Source organism: Oculina patagonica, chromosome 10 (genome assembly GCF_052425735.1).
Source record: "Oculina patagonica isolate OP01 chromosome 10, crgOcupat, whole genome shotgun sequence".
In the NCBI taxonomy this organism is placed as follows: Eukaryota; Metazoa; Cnidaria; class Anthozoa; order Scleractinia; family Oculinidae; genus Oculina; species Oculina patagonica.
The window spans coordinates 13305091-13322491 of record NC_135767.1 but is presented as its reverse complement, the minus strand read 5'-3'; the positions used below and the strand labels follow the sequence as shown (position 1 = coordinate 13322491).

Here is a 17401-nt window from a genome sequence, read left to right as displayed (position 1 = left end):
TAATTTTTAATTTTCTTTTAAATATGTAAAGCGCTATTGATCAAAATATGGAAATACACCTAATTGCAATAACGTTGTCATAGAAAAAAGAAAATAGAAAAAAGGTAAATAGGAATTAATTAGCGTAGTTTCATAACTGGTAGCATTTACAGAAAACGCACGAGTTTTTATCTGCACACTTTAAGTCCACTTTTTATGCTGTAACAAGATAAATTGATTTATACGTATTTTGAGGCCATTTGTACGAATAAATTTCATGCAGCGCTTAATTAATTCCTATTTGACTTTTTCCTTTTTGATTTTCACAATGACAACCTTATTGCAATTAGGTGTATGCGCTATATAAATTAGCAATTTATTAATTATTATTATTATAACTCGGAAATGTAAAAATATTGAAGATCCGATACCAGGATTCATTGTAAGAAGATAAAAAGCGTTCTCTGGTAAAATATTTTAAAAATTGTTAGCTTTCGACAGCCAGACTGCTGTCTTCGACGGATAAAAATGAAGTGATAAAATGAACCAAATCAAGTCATCGAACGCGACTATTGACACCATAAAACATGAGCTTTCTTCATTGATTGACAACTCTACCTTTTCCTCCTATACACAATTCTTACAAAGGAGAGCTTATTCCGTACGGAACAACATCAATGCCAGACACGACAAGAAGATCGACAACTTAAGGACCTCTCACAACTCGCCAACTGAACTTATAATCAAAAACAACTGGGTCGTCAATCTTTCCAAGAAACCACTTCAACCTGCCGAGCGCTCGCTCTTGGAAAAAGGACCGAAGTTCGCTCCAACACCGTCTAAAATTCCGGCATACAAAGACTTTGTAGCGGAAGTCGAAGCTGCTATTACCCGTCTACCTGATGAATCTAAAGATCAAATACGAACTTCAACGGCTGCGATCCTCCAGAGGGCTTCCTTGCCAAACCATAACAACATTACTAAGGAAGAAAAGAAAGCTCTACATGACATAAAGAAAGACAGTTCCAGAGTCATTATGAAAGCCGATAAAGGAAATTGTTTCGTGGTCATGGATAGAGATGAATATGACAACAAAATGGAATCTCTCCTCGCGGATCGAAACACTTACGAGCATATCACGAGATCTCCTTTCAGGCGAATTGAACGTGAACTCAATGCCATACTCTTGAATTTAAAGAAACAACAAAAGATCGATGAATCCACCTACTTCAAGTTGAGATCTACTGATGGTATACCACCTGCCATCCGCGGTTCTACCAGACATCACAAAGAGGGACACCCTCTCAGACCCATCGTAACATGCATCGGCTCTGCTCTGTATAACACTTCAAAATTTCTCACCAACATCCTAGCGCCTATCCAAAATCGTAATGGCTTTTCAGTCCCTAACTCACAAAACTTTTCCCGTGATATAGCTGACATCAACATCCTAGATGACGAAACTATGGTCTCCGTTGACGTGGTTTCGTTATTCACCGCTATTCCTGTGGAAAAAGCTTGCAACTACATCAGGAAGAAATTAGAAGATGATTCTTCTCTCCATTCCAGGAGCAGTCTAGACATTGATGACATAATTTGTTTATTAAACTTTGTGCTATCCAACAATTATTTCATTTACAACGACAACATCTACAAACAAATCCACGGCTGTGCTATGGGTAGTCCTGTGAGCCCCGTAGTAGCCAACTTATGTATGGAGGAATTGAAGAAACAGCAATCAATTCAACCCCTGTTCCACCCAAAATCTGGAAACGCTACGTTGACGACAGTTTTTGTGTCATCAAGAAGAATGCTGTTGCTTTCTTTCATGATTCTCTGAACTCTATCAACCCGCATATTTCCTTCACCATTGAGCACGAATCTAATGGCCAGTTGCCATTCCTCGACACCCTTATTTCTCGCGACAATAATAAGCTCAACATTGATGTCTATCGGAAGCCCACACACACGGATAGATACCTTGACTTTCGTTCACATCATGACAGAGAGCACAAAATCAGCACTACAGCGACACTTTTGCATAGAGCTCTAAAACTACCAAACTCAGAATCTGGAAAAGCCCGTGAAATTGATCTCATTAGCATCACGTTACAATCTAATGGCTACCCACCAAAAGTCACAGCTGATATCATAAGAAAGAAATCTTCGACCCCTCCAACACCTTCGCCTGAAGAACTGGTTGGGATGTTCTTCAGTTGGGCTGATCCAATGAATAGCCAGAGTTTCGCGGTCCTTCCTTACATCAAAGGCATTACCGAACCTCTTACAAGAATTCTCAAAAGTCACGATATCCGAGTAACCAACAAACCAATCAAGACACTACAACAAGAGTTCCCTGTTCCCAAGTTTCGACCTCGGGTCGACGACCAGTGCAATGTTGTTTACAAAATCCCTTGTGCGTCTTGTCCCTGGAATTACATCGGCGAGACAAAAAGATCGTTTAGTACACGGCGAAAAGAACATATCAGGAATACTAAACAATGCGCTAAAGGCTCCAATGTAGCAAAACATGCCTGGACTCTTGATCACGCCATCGACTTTGAAAACGCGGAGATAATAGCCCAATTTCGATATATTAAAATTCAGCCTAAAACAATAGACCTCGGGACGAGGCTCCGGGGACTTAACTATACAGTTTGTGGGGTTTATTCCCTGGAGCCTCGTTGTGATGTCTATTGTTTTAGGCTGAATTTTAAAATATCGAAATTGGGCTTTTGACAAGGGCAACAATCGCATTAGAAAGAAACTTGAATCGTGGCACACGGCATAAACGGTCGAGGCCGACAACAATTCGTGCCCTCTGCCAGGACAATATAACATTCTTTTAAACAAACAGTAATTTATACACTTTTAGCATTCCTTTTAACATTCTTTTACACATACTTTTAACTTTTTAATTTATGCGATTCGCTAGTCATATTCAAATTTTTATGTCCATTTTATCACTTCATTTTTATCCGTCGAAGACAGCAGTCTGGCTGTCAAAGGTTAATATTTTTTAAAATATTTTACCAGAGAACGCTTTTTATCTTCTTAACTCGGGAATGATTGAAAATCGTTCAGTTGGAAGTACTTTAGTGAGAATTCGTCTAAAACATATAGATTATTCGGTCCTACCACAAGCATTGCTATGTTTTTTTTCTTCAGGGATGGCCACCAAAAGTTTCACTAGTCTAGAAAAGGGCAAATGTTGCAAGTGCATAAGTTTTGCGTGCTTGTGTCTGAAGATTACGCGCAAGTGAAAATCGAGGCTATAAATTTTTACTCTCGCCACAGGCAGCCCAAACTTAAAATTTGAACTTTAAAAAGCGCGTTATGTAGCTGGCATGGCGACTCAAATTGAAGCGAGCTTTTGATTCGATGTAGTTTACATTAAGAACGAAGTGACTTCACTTCATTCGAACATAGAAATTCCAATGACAAAGTATATAAATTAAAACGCCATGCCAGCTACAGTACATGACGCGCTTTTTGGTTCAAATTATAAGCTTGGGCAGTCTGTGCTTTCGCGTGCCTATTTGCGTCTGCAACTTGTGCCCGTGCGTCTATCGATTTTCTCGCATACTACACATTTTTTTTTTTAATCTTATTTTTTTTTTACTCATCGCTTGCGGTCTACCTCTTCACGGACAACTCAGAAAATTCATACCAGTTTGGTTCCAACAGCAACATTTATTGTACATCTTGATCGTACTGATGTAAGCAACTAATCACTAGTAGACGATAAATGGGACAGTCAAGAATGGACACGATGGATATAGTTTGTGGTTCAATTTTATCCTTTGTACAATAATTATTTAGTATTTTCTTTGTTCTGGTGTATTAAAATTAAACCACAACAGACGCAATGGATTGTTAATAAGCTTAAATGCTAAAACTCTCAGTAGCTGCTCATTCATCTCTTGCAGAAATTTGATATGTGTACTATCTGTCCATGATTTCATGATTTTTGACGTTGCCATGGCAACACCATAATTACGAGCGGATTTGTCCAAAATTTGCCTTTTTATCGACGTTTTTTTTAAAATTTATTTTCCTTTTTTTTGCATCGATTTCCATTATTTTCTGCCTCTCTGAGGATATAGTGAAATCCAAGGCGGCGGCTCTAATGGCATCATAATTATTAAAAAATTATGTCATCTTTTAGGGTACGCTAAGGGCTTTTTACTCTATTCAGAATAATTCGCTGTGCAGTAAAAGAACGAAAACTCTACAGGATCTATCCTCTCTTGTACATACGAGGGATTAATTTGACACCCGGATCCGTACTGTTCTCTTCTATAGCATCAAATATCTCATATCTCTTGAAGTGCGGAATTTGCAAGAGACTGAGAAAAATCGGTTTCTCCCCTGTATCAGCCCATTCACCCTAGAAGCAAACTTTACAACAATAACCGGCCTGGTAAGCTACCTGCCTTGTGAGTTCTATGAGAGCTGTATTTGTTAGGGAAATTCATGCTATTCATCTGCCTTATTTTGTAAAGAGGTGTTTCTGAAACCTGGTTGACAAATTCCAAGCTACTGGTGCAGACGAACAACAATATCACCAATCACTATAAAAATATATACCATTTACAAGGCTAAAAAAGAGTTAAAAACTATAAAATTAAAATGATAAAACCAAACGTTTTTGTCTGTGTGCCATAATCAGGGTTGAAAAGAACGTCCGTCCGTCCGCACGCATGCATATATATCTTATGTAATTCCCGTTGGAAAGGTTTAGAGACATACGAAATGACTCGTATGTTCAAACTGGGGCGGAAATGTTGGATCATTAGACCCTCAACAATCCTACGCTTGTGGAATGTCTATGCTAAAGAGACAACACGCCAGGTGAAAGAACGTGACGGGTTCTCCCGCAGATGTTTTGTAGGTTCAGAGATGTGAGCAGGATTTGAATGCATGTTCCGCAATTCGCACTTCTAAGTTTCTCACGGTCTCGCCAATGTAATCAACGCCACAAGAACAATCACCTTTGTAAACAACTTTGGATCTATGCATGCATGCGGATGGTCTTTTCAACCCTGATGATGGCAAACAGCCGAAAACGTTTGGTTTTATCATTTTAATTTTACAATTTTTAACTCTTTTTTAGCCTTGTATATAGTATATATTTTATAAAGCGTTCTTGCCGAGGAGACGCAGGATTCCATTCAGATGATGATGAATACTACCGCATCTGAACATGTATCAACTGTACATGTACGTACAGAAACGTCAGTATTTTGTTCTTCCACAGTACCTTAAATATCAATATGTTCTTCTCCAATTTCCTCAATTTGATGCATCATGTCAATAACGGCTAGATTACCGAAGTCTTTTCTAGCCGATGCAAGGAGATCACTTCTGTTCGCAATAAACATGAACCATTTCCTCTATGGTGTTGGCTAGATTTTTTAACGTTGACGTCTCGTGCAAATGGGTCAGTTTGCACGTGTTTTGCTTTCTCATAAATGCTGTAAATCTTCTAAGCTGATGCCTCGGACTCTCCAATAACTTTGGTTATCGCCAGATCCATCTGTACGGTGGCCCACAACTGTCTCGGCAAAAGAAAAAGACTCGCGGCAAAAAGAAAAGCCTCACGGCAAAAAGAAAAACCTCACGGCAAAAAGAAAATCCTCACGGCAAAAAGAAAAACCTCACGGCAAAAAGAAAATCCTCACGGCAAAAAGAAAAACCTCGCGGCAAAAATAAAAACCTCGCGGCAAAAAGAAAATCCTCACGGCAAAAGAAAAACCTCGCGGCAAAAAGAAAAACTTCACGGCAAAAAGAATATTAACCTCACGGCAAAAAGAAACACCTCAAGGCAAAAAGAATATTAACCTCACGGCAAAAAGAAACGCAGTGGCTATTCGTACGGCACCCAAATTCAAGTCAAATTCAAGTCGTTGTATGGGTGCCGTACGAATAGCCACTGCTTTTTCTTTTTGCCGTGAGGTTTTTCTTTTTGTCGTGAGAAGTTTTCTTTTTGCCGTGATCATGAGGCTTTTCTTTTTGCCGCGAGTCTTTTTCTTTTGCCGTGACAGTTGTGGGCCACCGTACATCTGGTACACTGACACACACTAAGTGAGTGAGCTATCACACCCTCGACATTCGAGGAACAGCATTCTACACAGTTACCTACTGCGCCTCCGTCATCTCTACTCCGATGAGGATGATTTCAATTCGAGGGCATGTGAAATGTGCGATTATTTCGTACGACGAGGCTACCTCATTTAGGCGTCGAAAATGGCCTAAATGAGAGAATTCCTTTGGTTTATACCTTCTACCCTCAACAAGCGCGTAAAGAAAATTCTTTTCGGCAATTTACTAATGGTGTGCGCTTATGCACATGTTCCTCCAACAGCTATTAAGAAGATTTTTAAAATTTAAGATGGCTCTGAAACCGGCCTGAGAATATTTTAATTTTCTTTTTGACTTTTGTAACATGCTGACCACTATTAAATAACAAAAAATAAAGTGGCCACCAAATTTGCTTTTGAGTTGTAAGCACTTAACAGTATCCCAGACTGGGAGGGGCCGGAAAGTGCGGAATCCGCCCCTCCCCGGTCTGAAAAGACCAAAAAAGGCCGGTCTAATAGGGTTAAAGTGAAAATTAAGTGGCTTTTAACATTTTATACCGTTGCTATGGTAACTAATGATGCCGCCTGTTCGATATCGTTAATTTTTTGTAGCAGTAACTGATGAACAGTTGTAGTAATGAAATTATGAAAGCTGGCAACTGTCGTTAGACCATAAAATACTGTATATTTTTTAAATGACGGTTACCATGGTAACCAGTTTTATATTTTATGTGTCAGGGAACTCGTCATGACTTTTGGACTATGTATAGAGTAAGAGTTGTCTCAAGTTTAACATCCTTTATGAAACACACAGCACAGACAATAAATAGCCCCGCCCTTCATGACGTCACTCAAAATCTCGAGTCACGTGACAATTCTGCGATGGCCCTATAGCTAAAAATGTTTGCCAGGACGTGTTCTAACTTTGTGCCAAGTTTCATGCTTTTATCATAAACGGCACAATTTGGCCAAATTTTGCACTTATCTGCTGGACTATTAAGCCTAGACACTAATATCCCGAGAAATGCTCTAAAAATCTATCCAGAAATTCCCATTTTTTTCCCTAAATATCTCTTAAAAAATCCCCAAAATTTGCTAAAAATCCCTAAATATCCCCCAATTTTTGGTCATTCTTGAGTGACAATGGGCTCAACTTTAATAGGAATAGCTTCACTTGGCTCCCCCGCTGGCTCCGCCATTTCTGGAACCTCTTTTCCCTTGGAAATCATTGGGTGTATTAGAAATGGGAAAACCGTTGCACCATTGGATTTGGTTCAAGCAGTCACATATTTGTATACAGTGGAACAAAATTATCATTTCATAGGAATTATAAATAAAGCAGCAAAGAAAATATAACAATTTGTCTTCCAAATCATCTTAAAATCCCCCACGAATCCCATTTTTTCTAAACATCCCCAAAATTTCTAAAAATCTCCTGATGTTCTAAAAATCCTAAAAAATATCCGGCTTTTGTCTAGGCCAATTGTGCTTGTGCTTATCCTTGCGTCAATACCGTTTTCTCGGTGTAATAAGAGCTGTTTATTTATATGCTTACGTCTGTGCTTGCGTCGCTAGCTATAGTGATAACTAGCCTTAACCAACCGTAATAGATACTTAAGCGAACGTTTGAAAGCAATTTCACCAACATTATTAAACTAACTTATCTCTATCTTACTTTATTTATTACATTTCGTACATAACAAGAAATGTTTTTTTTTTGTCTTGTCAAACAACTAACCTACAAATTACCTTTAACACTAATTGAAGAGCAATAATGAAAGTCCCTGTAGTAGTTGTAGGGAGTTGTTTTCAGCAATTCGTATTCGCCGGGACTTTAGTTATGGGGTGTCCGTAATGGCGAGGTGTCCGCAAGGCGGGAGTTGACTGTAGTCTCGCTGTATATTTAAAAGAGTCTTGCAGTAAAAATGTACAATGATTCTACACACTAAAATGTCTAATAGTAATCAAACAATCAAAATTTTACTCTTATTCGGATGCTAGTGTAGCAATAATGCTAGTGGCTCCGGATTAAGAAAATAAATAACTAAATAAAATAAATAAATAAATAAATAAATAAATAAATAAATAAATAAATAAATAAAAGGATAGAATAGTAACTAATAGTTAAACAGGTATTTGCAGCTAAAAGCATTAAGAAAACCTACATACATCCTAAAAAGAGTAATATTTTCAGACAAAGCGACTAAATCGTCAGACAGGGAATTCCGTATACATTTGTTTTTGGCAAGTAAGTCAAAGAATTATTCCATGAAAGAGTTTGCGTTCGGGCCCATCTGCCTCGGACCGAAAGGCCGATGCCTATCTCGGTTTTCCATATTTTCCATAGCATTAAGGGCCAAGTGGTATTTTTCCGCCCGCCACCATCGATAACATGCTAGTTCATCGCAGGGTTACCCCCAACACTAATTTTGCCGGTACCCGGCATGTTCCCGTCCTTCGCACCGCCTACATTCAATACAATACAAAACAGCACACAAAACAACACCACACAACACAACACAATACGATGTTTAATTTGGACATTACACTTAGCTGTTATTGGCGCTTTCGTGCGGCCGAGAGTAATAAAATGATCACATGTTACCAATCGTGGGATATTTGTTCTCTACTGAAAGGATTTAAATAATTCGTATCAGTTCTATATCTAATTAAGCAATAATAAGTCTTAGTACTACATTAACATTATTACTTTAGGGTCCCCAGAAGGGTTTTCGAATCCCGCCATCCCGGCTAAATTTTCCCTCAAACCGTAATCGCGAAGGTTTTTATGGGCTTTTCCGATCCCGGCCATTTAGTGTTTCTTAATCTCTTGCTTCATCGATAAAAGGCCTTTCAGAGGGTGTATATTCCCTCCCAGCAACTGGTCTTGCAAACTTTGGTCACCGACAATAAGCTTATAATTTCTTTCTTTCCATTTAACTTGCACGTGGAAAACACGGGTAACTCGCGTACGTCATAATAAATGATTTGTGCGTTTTTTTGCGACGTGAACGAACATCACAACTTGATTTTCTGTACAAGTTCATTATTATTTTGTCATCGAACTTTCCAGATCTTGTCTCTTTTAAGTGACATTTCCTGAAACCCGCCTCGTAAAATCGCCAATTCAGGTGTCCCGTTCACAATTTCAATCCCGAATCTCGTTCTCTTTTCCATCTAAAAACTCGGATCTCGGCCTTTGAATAAGCTAAATCCTGGATCCCGAAAAACCTAATGGGGACCCTCTTACTTAGCAAACTGTACAATGAAAGTATCCGATGGACGACTACAAGAACGTTCGAACCCACCAGTGCTATTCAAAGGCTGGTTTTCACTGCGCCACAAGCACAAGTATAATACGCATAGACATTTAAGTGTCAGTCCGGCTTAAAGCGATCCTCTTGACTTCGCGCCAAAAAAAAGTTTCCTTTTATTTTTTGCCTGTGAAAAGGCTTTGGTCCATACATACAAAAAGGCAATAAATTATTTTCTAGTTCTTTATTTTCGCTTTGCTACAGGCCAAAATTGAATTTTGGCCGACATGGGGCCGCCAACAGTAGTCGAAGTGCTGAATTTCGACCATTTTGTGAAGCGCGCTATGTCCACAAAAATGCACTTGACGAAATATCCTTTAGCACAAACTCTAAGACATCTTTATTTAGTTCACTGACGAAACGAGGAAAATTTTTCGAAAATTCTAAACATGCCAGCGCTTCTAAAAGACACCATACTCTGAGGTCTTTATTCACACGTTAAAATTTAGGTTAATACGGGAGAATAAAACTCAAAAGTTTCAACATAAATTGGATTAAAAAAGCACATCAATGCAATCTTCTTACCTCAATAAACCGTTTTCTACTTTCAAACCGGTGGGTATCTCCTTGGATTGCACGCGAGAACAAATTAAAATCTGCCATAGTCAGTGTGTTTACATAGTTGTCGCTCGTGCCGAAGCTGATTTGCATAACCTTGCACTCGACGAGAAAACTCCCTCAACCGTCCAAACTCGATTAAATAACTTTAGAATATAAGGAAATTGCTTCTTTTGATATTCCTATACCATACAGACCCAGCGCTGAGAAAGAAACTGTGTTGAAGATGACCAGAATACTCGCGGCGTGCGAGACTCCACAAAGTAAATATTGACGGTTACACTGGTCGCACTTGTCCCAATTAGGCTTTTGTACATTATGCTTTTGTTTCCCCACTAAAATGCTCCACCTTAGTGCTCCATTTTTCCCACTAAAATGCTCGGTCTCCCCCCAAAAAAGTCACTAAAATGCTCGGATAATGCTCATTATTCCACTGGTTTTTAGTGCAGAATGCACTTTTGTGATGGTTTGGTGGGCAGTCGTGTGATAAACCCCTAAACCCCTCAAGCGCTAAAGCACTATGGTGTAAACTTTTAATCAGCAATTAATTAATTAATATCAATTAATTAATTATTCCTTGTGGAGGGGGTGGGGGTGGGGAGCACCTGACCGTACCCCTAGGTAAAACCTGGAGCACATCTACGTTACTTTCATATGAAGATCTCAAACGTATATATTTGTTTCAGAAAACCCTTTGCTCTCCTTGTGGTACTACTCGACGTTCTAGGGCAACGTTCTTTACGCCAAACGCATGCGCAGTTTAGTCTACATTTTTTGCTGGAACTCTCATGAACATCGCTTGTATTGCGTGTTTGTGGTAGGATTCCTGCAGACTTCGTGGCGCCAAGTAAAAACCGCAAATTAATTAAATTAGATTTTGAGACTTTCACAGCGCTTTCGTAATTAGGTATGCAAAAATTTGCACCGGGATTTTCGGCGTGAACACCTGATAACCAGGAAACAAATATCATAGCTGTACTGCGTTTTAAAAAACCTGTCGAAAAAGATGTTTTTTGATTAGATTTGTTTCTTTAGTTTTTGAGAATCGTCTTTCGTGCAGTCTAAACCGTAACTTAATTAAATTAAACAAATGTCATCGATGCCGCCGTAAAACAAACAAAAAACAAAAGTTTCATGTTATCGCATTTTCAAGGAAGACAAAAGTTTTTTGTTACAAACGAACAAAAGTGTCGTAATACGTTTGCAAAGATTAGCGTAAGGAACACCTGGGAAAGAATACAAGTAGCCTGTGAACAGTTTTTCCGAAAGTAAAATAAAGCAAATAAACACGAACATATATAAAACATCATACTTTCAATTGATCCATATTGCATTCTGCACTTACCAAATCATCGAGATTTTTCAAAATTAATTTCAAAGTTTTTAACATGGTGTCAACTGTTAGCACTTACAAAAACGTAGAATTGTTGTTAGTAACAACAACAACGTATACAAGTTCATAAATGCAGCCAAAAATCATAATCCTCGAAATCATCTACAAGGCTAAATACAGAAAGTAGTTGACTATCTCGAGAAAGTTATTTGTAGTTGAATTTTGAGTTTTAGTCTTCATTTTCTCTGAAAAAATTAATTTCTTTTTTATTTTCTCGAATAATGCTCAATGCTTTTGCCTTACTAAAATGCTCGAAAAAATGCTAGCATAATGTACAAAAGCCTAGTCCCAATAATGTAAGTTCAATTCGCTCCTGTAGTATCTCTAGGGAAAGAAGAAGAGTCGAAATTCAGCCATTTAATAAATATAAAACGTGTTAAAACGACCAATTGAATTCTGACAACGGGAAATAACCAAATCGATTATGCAAAGACAACTTATAACTTTACGTCCAAAAACATCACTTACAGGTTGCTTACTGAGGAAGTGTAGTCGCCAGATAAAATCAACAAGCTTCAATAGAACTGTTTTATGTGACAAAAAGGCACTAATTTCAATTCATTCTTGATGTGTTTCATTCCAACAGACCCAAAGAAGTTGCAAAATGCGACCCGAAGCTGCGTTTGTAAGTATTCAGTTTGATATCGTCACTTTATCTCATCTGTGAGAAAAATTGTATGACCTGCCAAATTTTTTTTCCAACAAGATAGGACTGAGGCAAATGAAAAAGGAACCGATTTATTTTTTCGAGATATCCATAATGGTTGTTCAACTCTTTTGAGTCTCTGTTTCTACTTGGAAGTGGTGTTATCTGTAGCGCTGCAGAATCATTGTATTTTTTAGAGCACATATTCTGAGCACCAGGACATACTTGCAAGGGAACTAGTTGATTTTTATCTTCATCTCTCGAACAGCTGTCAGCAGTTTCGTCAGCAACTTATAATTGCTGCACTGTTTCCGCACCAAGTCCCTTTGTGTGGAAGTACAAAGTGAGCGCACGTGGCCTTTAGCATTGCGACATTGAATTTCGATAACGTGTCAGAAGGATTAAGGAATACAAGATTACCGTTATAATGTCTACTTTTTTTAGTTACATAGCCGGCGGAGGGATATTGGCAGGGTGCCTGAATGAAGTCCCCCAAACAAAAACTTGGAAGGCTCATCCCCACCCCTCCCCCCCCCTTCCCATATTTCAGTGCCGAAGGTATCGATAGCACAGTATAAAATAGATCAGTATTCAGTCTCGTGAACTTTGTACAAATCGTTTTATCACGATCACGCTAGGCGGTGTATGACTTTCAACGAGACTCCTTTTCCCGAAAGCACTACAAGAAGAGATCCGCAATCTGCGAAAATTGTATTTTACAGAGCCTGTGGCATCGACGACTTCAGAGCGTGCACCTTATGTCTCTTATGCCTTCCCACTTTTAAAGATTTTCCCCAAAAAGCACCATGAAGCAGGATCGTCGGAACTACCTAGTTATGTATTGTCACAAATAATTACAGACACACCGGACACTGTAAAAGAAATTTTGGGAAACTTGAGTACCACGGAGGGGGGACGGAATGTCACTGTGCTTGGCTTGGAGTACGACGAGTCCCCGTCCCAGTTACGTTTCAAAACTAAAACATCATGTTTTGGCCACTAATGTATACCTGTTCGAGAGATGAAGACAAAAAATCAACTAGTTCATCCCTTGCAAGTGCGTCCTGGTGCTCAGAAACATAGTGATAGTAGATTTTTTTTCGGGGGGGGGGGGGGGTACCCAGCACTTTTCTCGTGTAGTAGAAATTCCCCATATTTTCTGAAGAATAAATAAGTACAGTTATAAAAAATACAATGATGGCATGGTTTCATTACATGATCCCTTCTGAAGCGCTACTAATAAAACCACCTCCAAGTACAAAAGAGTTGAACAACCATTATGGGTTTCTCGTAAAAATAAATCTGTTCCTTTTTTCATTTGCCTCAGTCCTGTCTTGTTGGAAAAAATATTTGGCAGGTCGTACAATTTTTCTCACAGATGAGATAAAGTGACGATATCAAACTGAATACTTAAAAACGCAGGTTCGGGTCGCATTTTTCAGTTCCTTTCAACAGTAAAAACAGTTTAGCACACTCTGTCTCTTTTTCGGAACACTATTCATTTGTTTTATTTTCTGTTCTGTCATTTGCCGATTTACTCCCAAGTGCCCGACCACAGAGGTAAATTACTCTGTTCTTTTATTTTTTTCTCAAAAAACAACTCACCTCACATCACACAGCTAATAAGAGGGTCTCAATGGGGTTAACCGTTAGCCGTAAAACGGCCAAAAATTTAGCCGTTAGGCTTAAAAATTGGACAATTTTAACCATTAGCCGTAAAATATGTTGACCGTAAAAAATCGGTCAGTAATTATAAATAAACTGAACTAGTTCACCATATCGTGCCAGAATGGCCCTGAGACCTAAAATATGTTTTTCAATAATGGAAATTAATTTTTAACTTTTTAAAACAATGAAAATTAACTGTTAGCTTCTGTTAACCGTTATGGAAATAAATTAACCGTTAGCCGTAAAAAAGCCAAAATTTTAACCGGTTAACCGTGAAAGCCACCCCCCACCCCCCCCCCCCCCCCCATTGAGACCCTCTGATAGGAATACGTTACAATTTGCGAGACATTGCAAAATACTGTGACGCAACCGCACTACAAAAGTTTCTGTTTAACGGATCTCGAAGCACATAACTTGTATTGTGGCTCCAAATGAACGCTTGTGGAATGAAACACATCATGTATGAATTGAAATTAGTGCCTTTTTGTCACATAAAACAGTTCTATTAAAGCTTTTTGATTGTATCTGGCGACTACACTTCCTCAGTAAGCAACCTGTAAGTGATGCTTTTGGACGAAAAGTTTAAGTTGTCTTTGCATGATCGATTTGGTTATTTCCCGTTGTCAGAATTCAATTTGTCGTTTTAACACGTTTTATCTTTATTAAATGGCTGACTTTCGACTCTTCTTCTTTCCCTAGAGATACTACAGGAGCGAATTGAACTTACATTATTGGGACAAGTGCGACCAGTGTAACCGTCAATATTTACTTTGTGGAGTCTCGCACGCCGCGAGTATTCTGGTCATCTTCAACACAGTTTCTTTCTCAGCGCAGGGTCTGTATGGTATAGGAATATCAAAAGAAGCAATTTCCTTATATTCTAAAGTCAAGAGGACCGCTTTAAGCCGGACTGACACTTAAGCACATGAGAAGTGCAAACACATGTACTGTTCTGATCTTATGCTGTCCTCACTACTATTAGGATAATCATAAGCACAAGAAAAAAAAAAATCGTTTTTCTTGTGCTTATGCTTATTTCTGGCGAGGTCCGCATAAGAAGAATACTTGCCTTCGTTCTTATGCTTATTTTTATGCTTGTGCTTGCGCTTATGCTTGTGCTTATGCTTATTTATACTTGTGACCAGCGGAAACTAGCCTTTAGATAAGCATAATAGTGCGGTCCGGTATGTCCGAAAAATTGCTCCCGCGGGATTTTCGTGCCGAAATTGATTTTTTCGCTGTTTTGCACTAATTTTGGGCCGAATAATAAGATTCCGATGGGGTTCAAATTTTTCGACCGCATCTTCCCATGTTTCTGGCTACTTGAGGATTTAATTTATGCTAATGAGATGCTAATTATATGCAGGAATAAGTTTTGCGAATATCTTTGCTCTGATTTAAGATTAACGTACCAAATGTTATACGAAGCTTGCTTTTGATTAGTTAAGTCATTTGATTTAAATTGGTCAGAATTAACTACCTGCTATTTTGGCGGCGGCCATCTTGGATCCGCCATCTTGGATTTTTGAGCTCTCACTTTTCTGTAGCAAAACAAAGCATTTTAAATAAACTTTAACTAACGAATGATTTCCAGTACGAACAATGTCCAGTTAAGTGCAAAACGTTCTTTATTCTCCTGTCCCATAGTAACAACGCAAACGCTATTTGTCTTCTTTCTATAGAAAGAAGACAAATAAAAAATACTGATGTTTTATACTATTGAAGAGTTCCGTTTAAAGTGTTCGTGTATTTAAACGGTTTTGTGGTAATATCTTTGCTCTGACTCCATTTTACACCGAAAAAACTTACAACGTAGTTTGACCTTTTGACGTGCGTCGTATGACTAAAGTTGTTCTTTCTTGTGGGTAGAAAACCTATTTAAGTCAATTAAAGTTCGGTTCGTCAGGTAGAAAAGCACAATGATTTTTCGTTCCTATTCGTTCTGTCCTGGGTTTCTCTTTTCTTACATAAAAGAAGGAGAGTGACCGATCAAGGTAAGCGTATTTTAAGTTTTATCAGAAGGGAAAGCTGTAAGTAAAGCTTTAACAATAAAGTAAGAATAATTTGAGAAGCGTTATTGTACGCCAATCAGGAAACATTTAGGGGTATAAAATCTGTCATTTATTAGCACACTTTCACACCCAAAAAACAAAGCTGTAAAACACAAAACGTTAGGCGTATTTTCGCAGTTTCGAGTCCTTAAAAGAAACTCGTCAGCTCGAGCTGCACATTTAAGCGTATAGACACAAAACACAAATTATTTATTTCAATTTGTCGTTGTTGTTTTGTTAAATAAGAGTCAAGTAGTAGCGATGAAGTCATGTCTCATTTGGTGTGTATTATCTACAACGAGGGTTTTGCATTGAATAAGACTCTAACAAGCAACCCTTTAATGATTGAGAATCTGTACAAGTACCTTGGGACAGACTGACATCAAGTCACTTACAGACCGGTGAGTGCCGCAAACCGGTCGATAACAAGGGTATGATTGAGCGACTTAGAGTTGCAAAGCAGGCCTAGACAGACAACTCCTCATCCTCTATCCGGCGAGGCCCTGGTCGTCCTTCTAAGTCATCAACCTCTTCGCGGCCTTAAAGAGCAAGAACACTCCCTAAGTCGCAGCCCGGCGAAACTGTAAAAGATTTACCGCGTTTTTTTTTCAGATCAAGTGGGAACAACGCTATTAGAAATAAAGAAAAATACGCAGGGAATATGTAGAAAACGCCTCAGCACTTAATCGATAACCACAGGAGCTGTTTGTGTTACGCTCAGCGCACCTTCGGCTCTGATTGTGAATGTGGTTCTGTAAAATAAGTTTTTTGTTCGGCGTGCGATGTAGAATTAGTTCTGGCAGTTCAAAACACGCTAGCGGACGATAGCGCCAGCTTGAATATGGCTGAAGTAAATGACATCTACGTGGCGATATTAAACAGATATTCGATGGAAATAAGCGAAACAGGAAATTACTAAAAGTGATTAAAACAACTTTTAAGTGAGCAGCTTCCAAATCTTCAGTTTGTAAGTCGCTGCGTAAAAATGAGCCTAACAAAGTTGTTTAGTTAGCAGCTGTCAGCAAGGCTATTGATGTTCTGTCAGCTCAAATAGATAGCAAGTAGGGATATCATTGAGGGTTTAGAAACTATGACATTGGTGTTGAGGCGAGAAATTATGTAGCACCGGAATTGGTCATTCACTGGAAGCTTTGAAGATTTTCCGAATCCGTCCTTACTCCAGTTTTTTCTCACACATTTGCCGTTTGGCTCTCACGCACTCGATGTTTCGGGAATGCGTGATAAAGAAGTCAACAAAATTGTTAACTTAGCAGGTCAGTTCGATGTCCAAAACACAAGAAGTCAAGTCAAGGATCAACCTAAGGCAAACAAGGGATTGAAACACACCGTGCAAACACCTCTCTCAGTCAGTCTGCCCCTCGCTATTCAACCAGTTAGCCAACGGAGAACTGCCTACTCAAGTTAAAGACCTAGAGGAAATTGTCTGCCAAGTGTACTGCAAAGCGGGACCTACCACCCTTGCTGAACTTCGATGGGAACTCTTTCGATCCAGGAACTTGGAAGCTGAGATGCTGCCTCCAATGCCTGCTTCTTTACTCCCTTACATCATCCGCGCAAACTTCAAGGCCATGCGCGACATATCCTTTACCACCAGCTGCCAGGAACTTCCATCCCTTAAAGAGAATTGCTTTTGCAAACACCAAGGAGCATACGTTCCCGTTATGTGCCTGTCTCTCCCTGCACTCTAA

At 38.9% G+C, this 17401-nt stretch overlaps 1 protein-coding gene and 1 pseudogene across 1 annotated transcript in view; one reads left to right on the top strand and one right to left on the bottom strand.

Annotated features, from left to right (window-relative positions):
- Nucleotides 1-7914, bottom strand: part of LOC144629047 (lactadherin-like) — a 22961-nt gene extending 15047 nt beyond the window's left edge. The window contains exon 1 of the mRNA XM_078487213.1: nucleotides 7812-7914. The gene's annotated coding sequence lies outside the window, so the exon portion shown is untranslated. The remainder of the gene's footprint in view (nucleotides 1-7811) is intronic.
- On the top strand, nucleotides 1445-17401 carry LOC144628701 (uncharacterized; annotated as a pseudogene).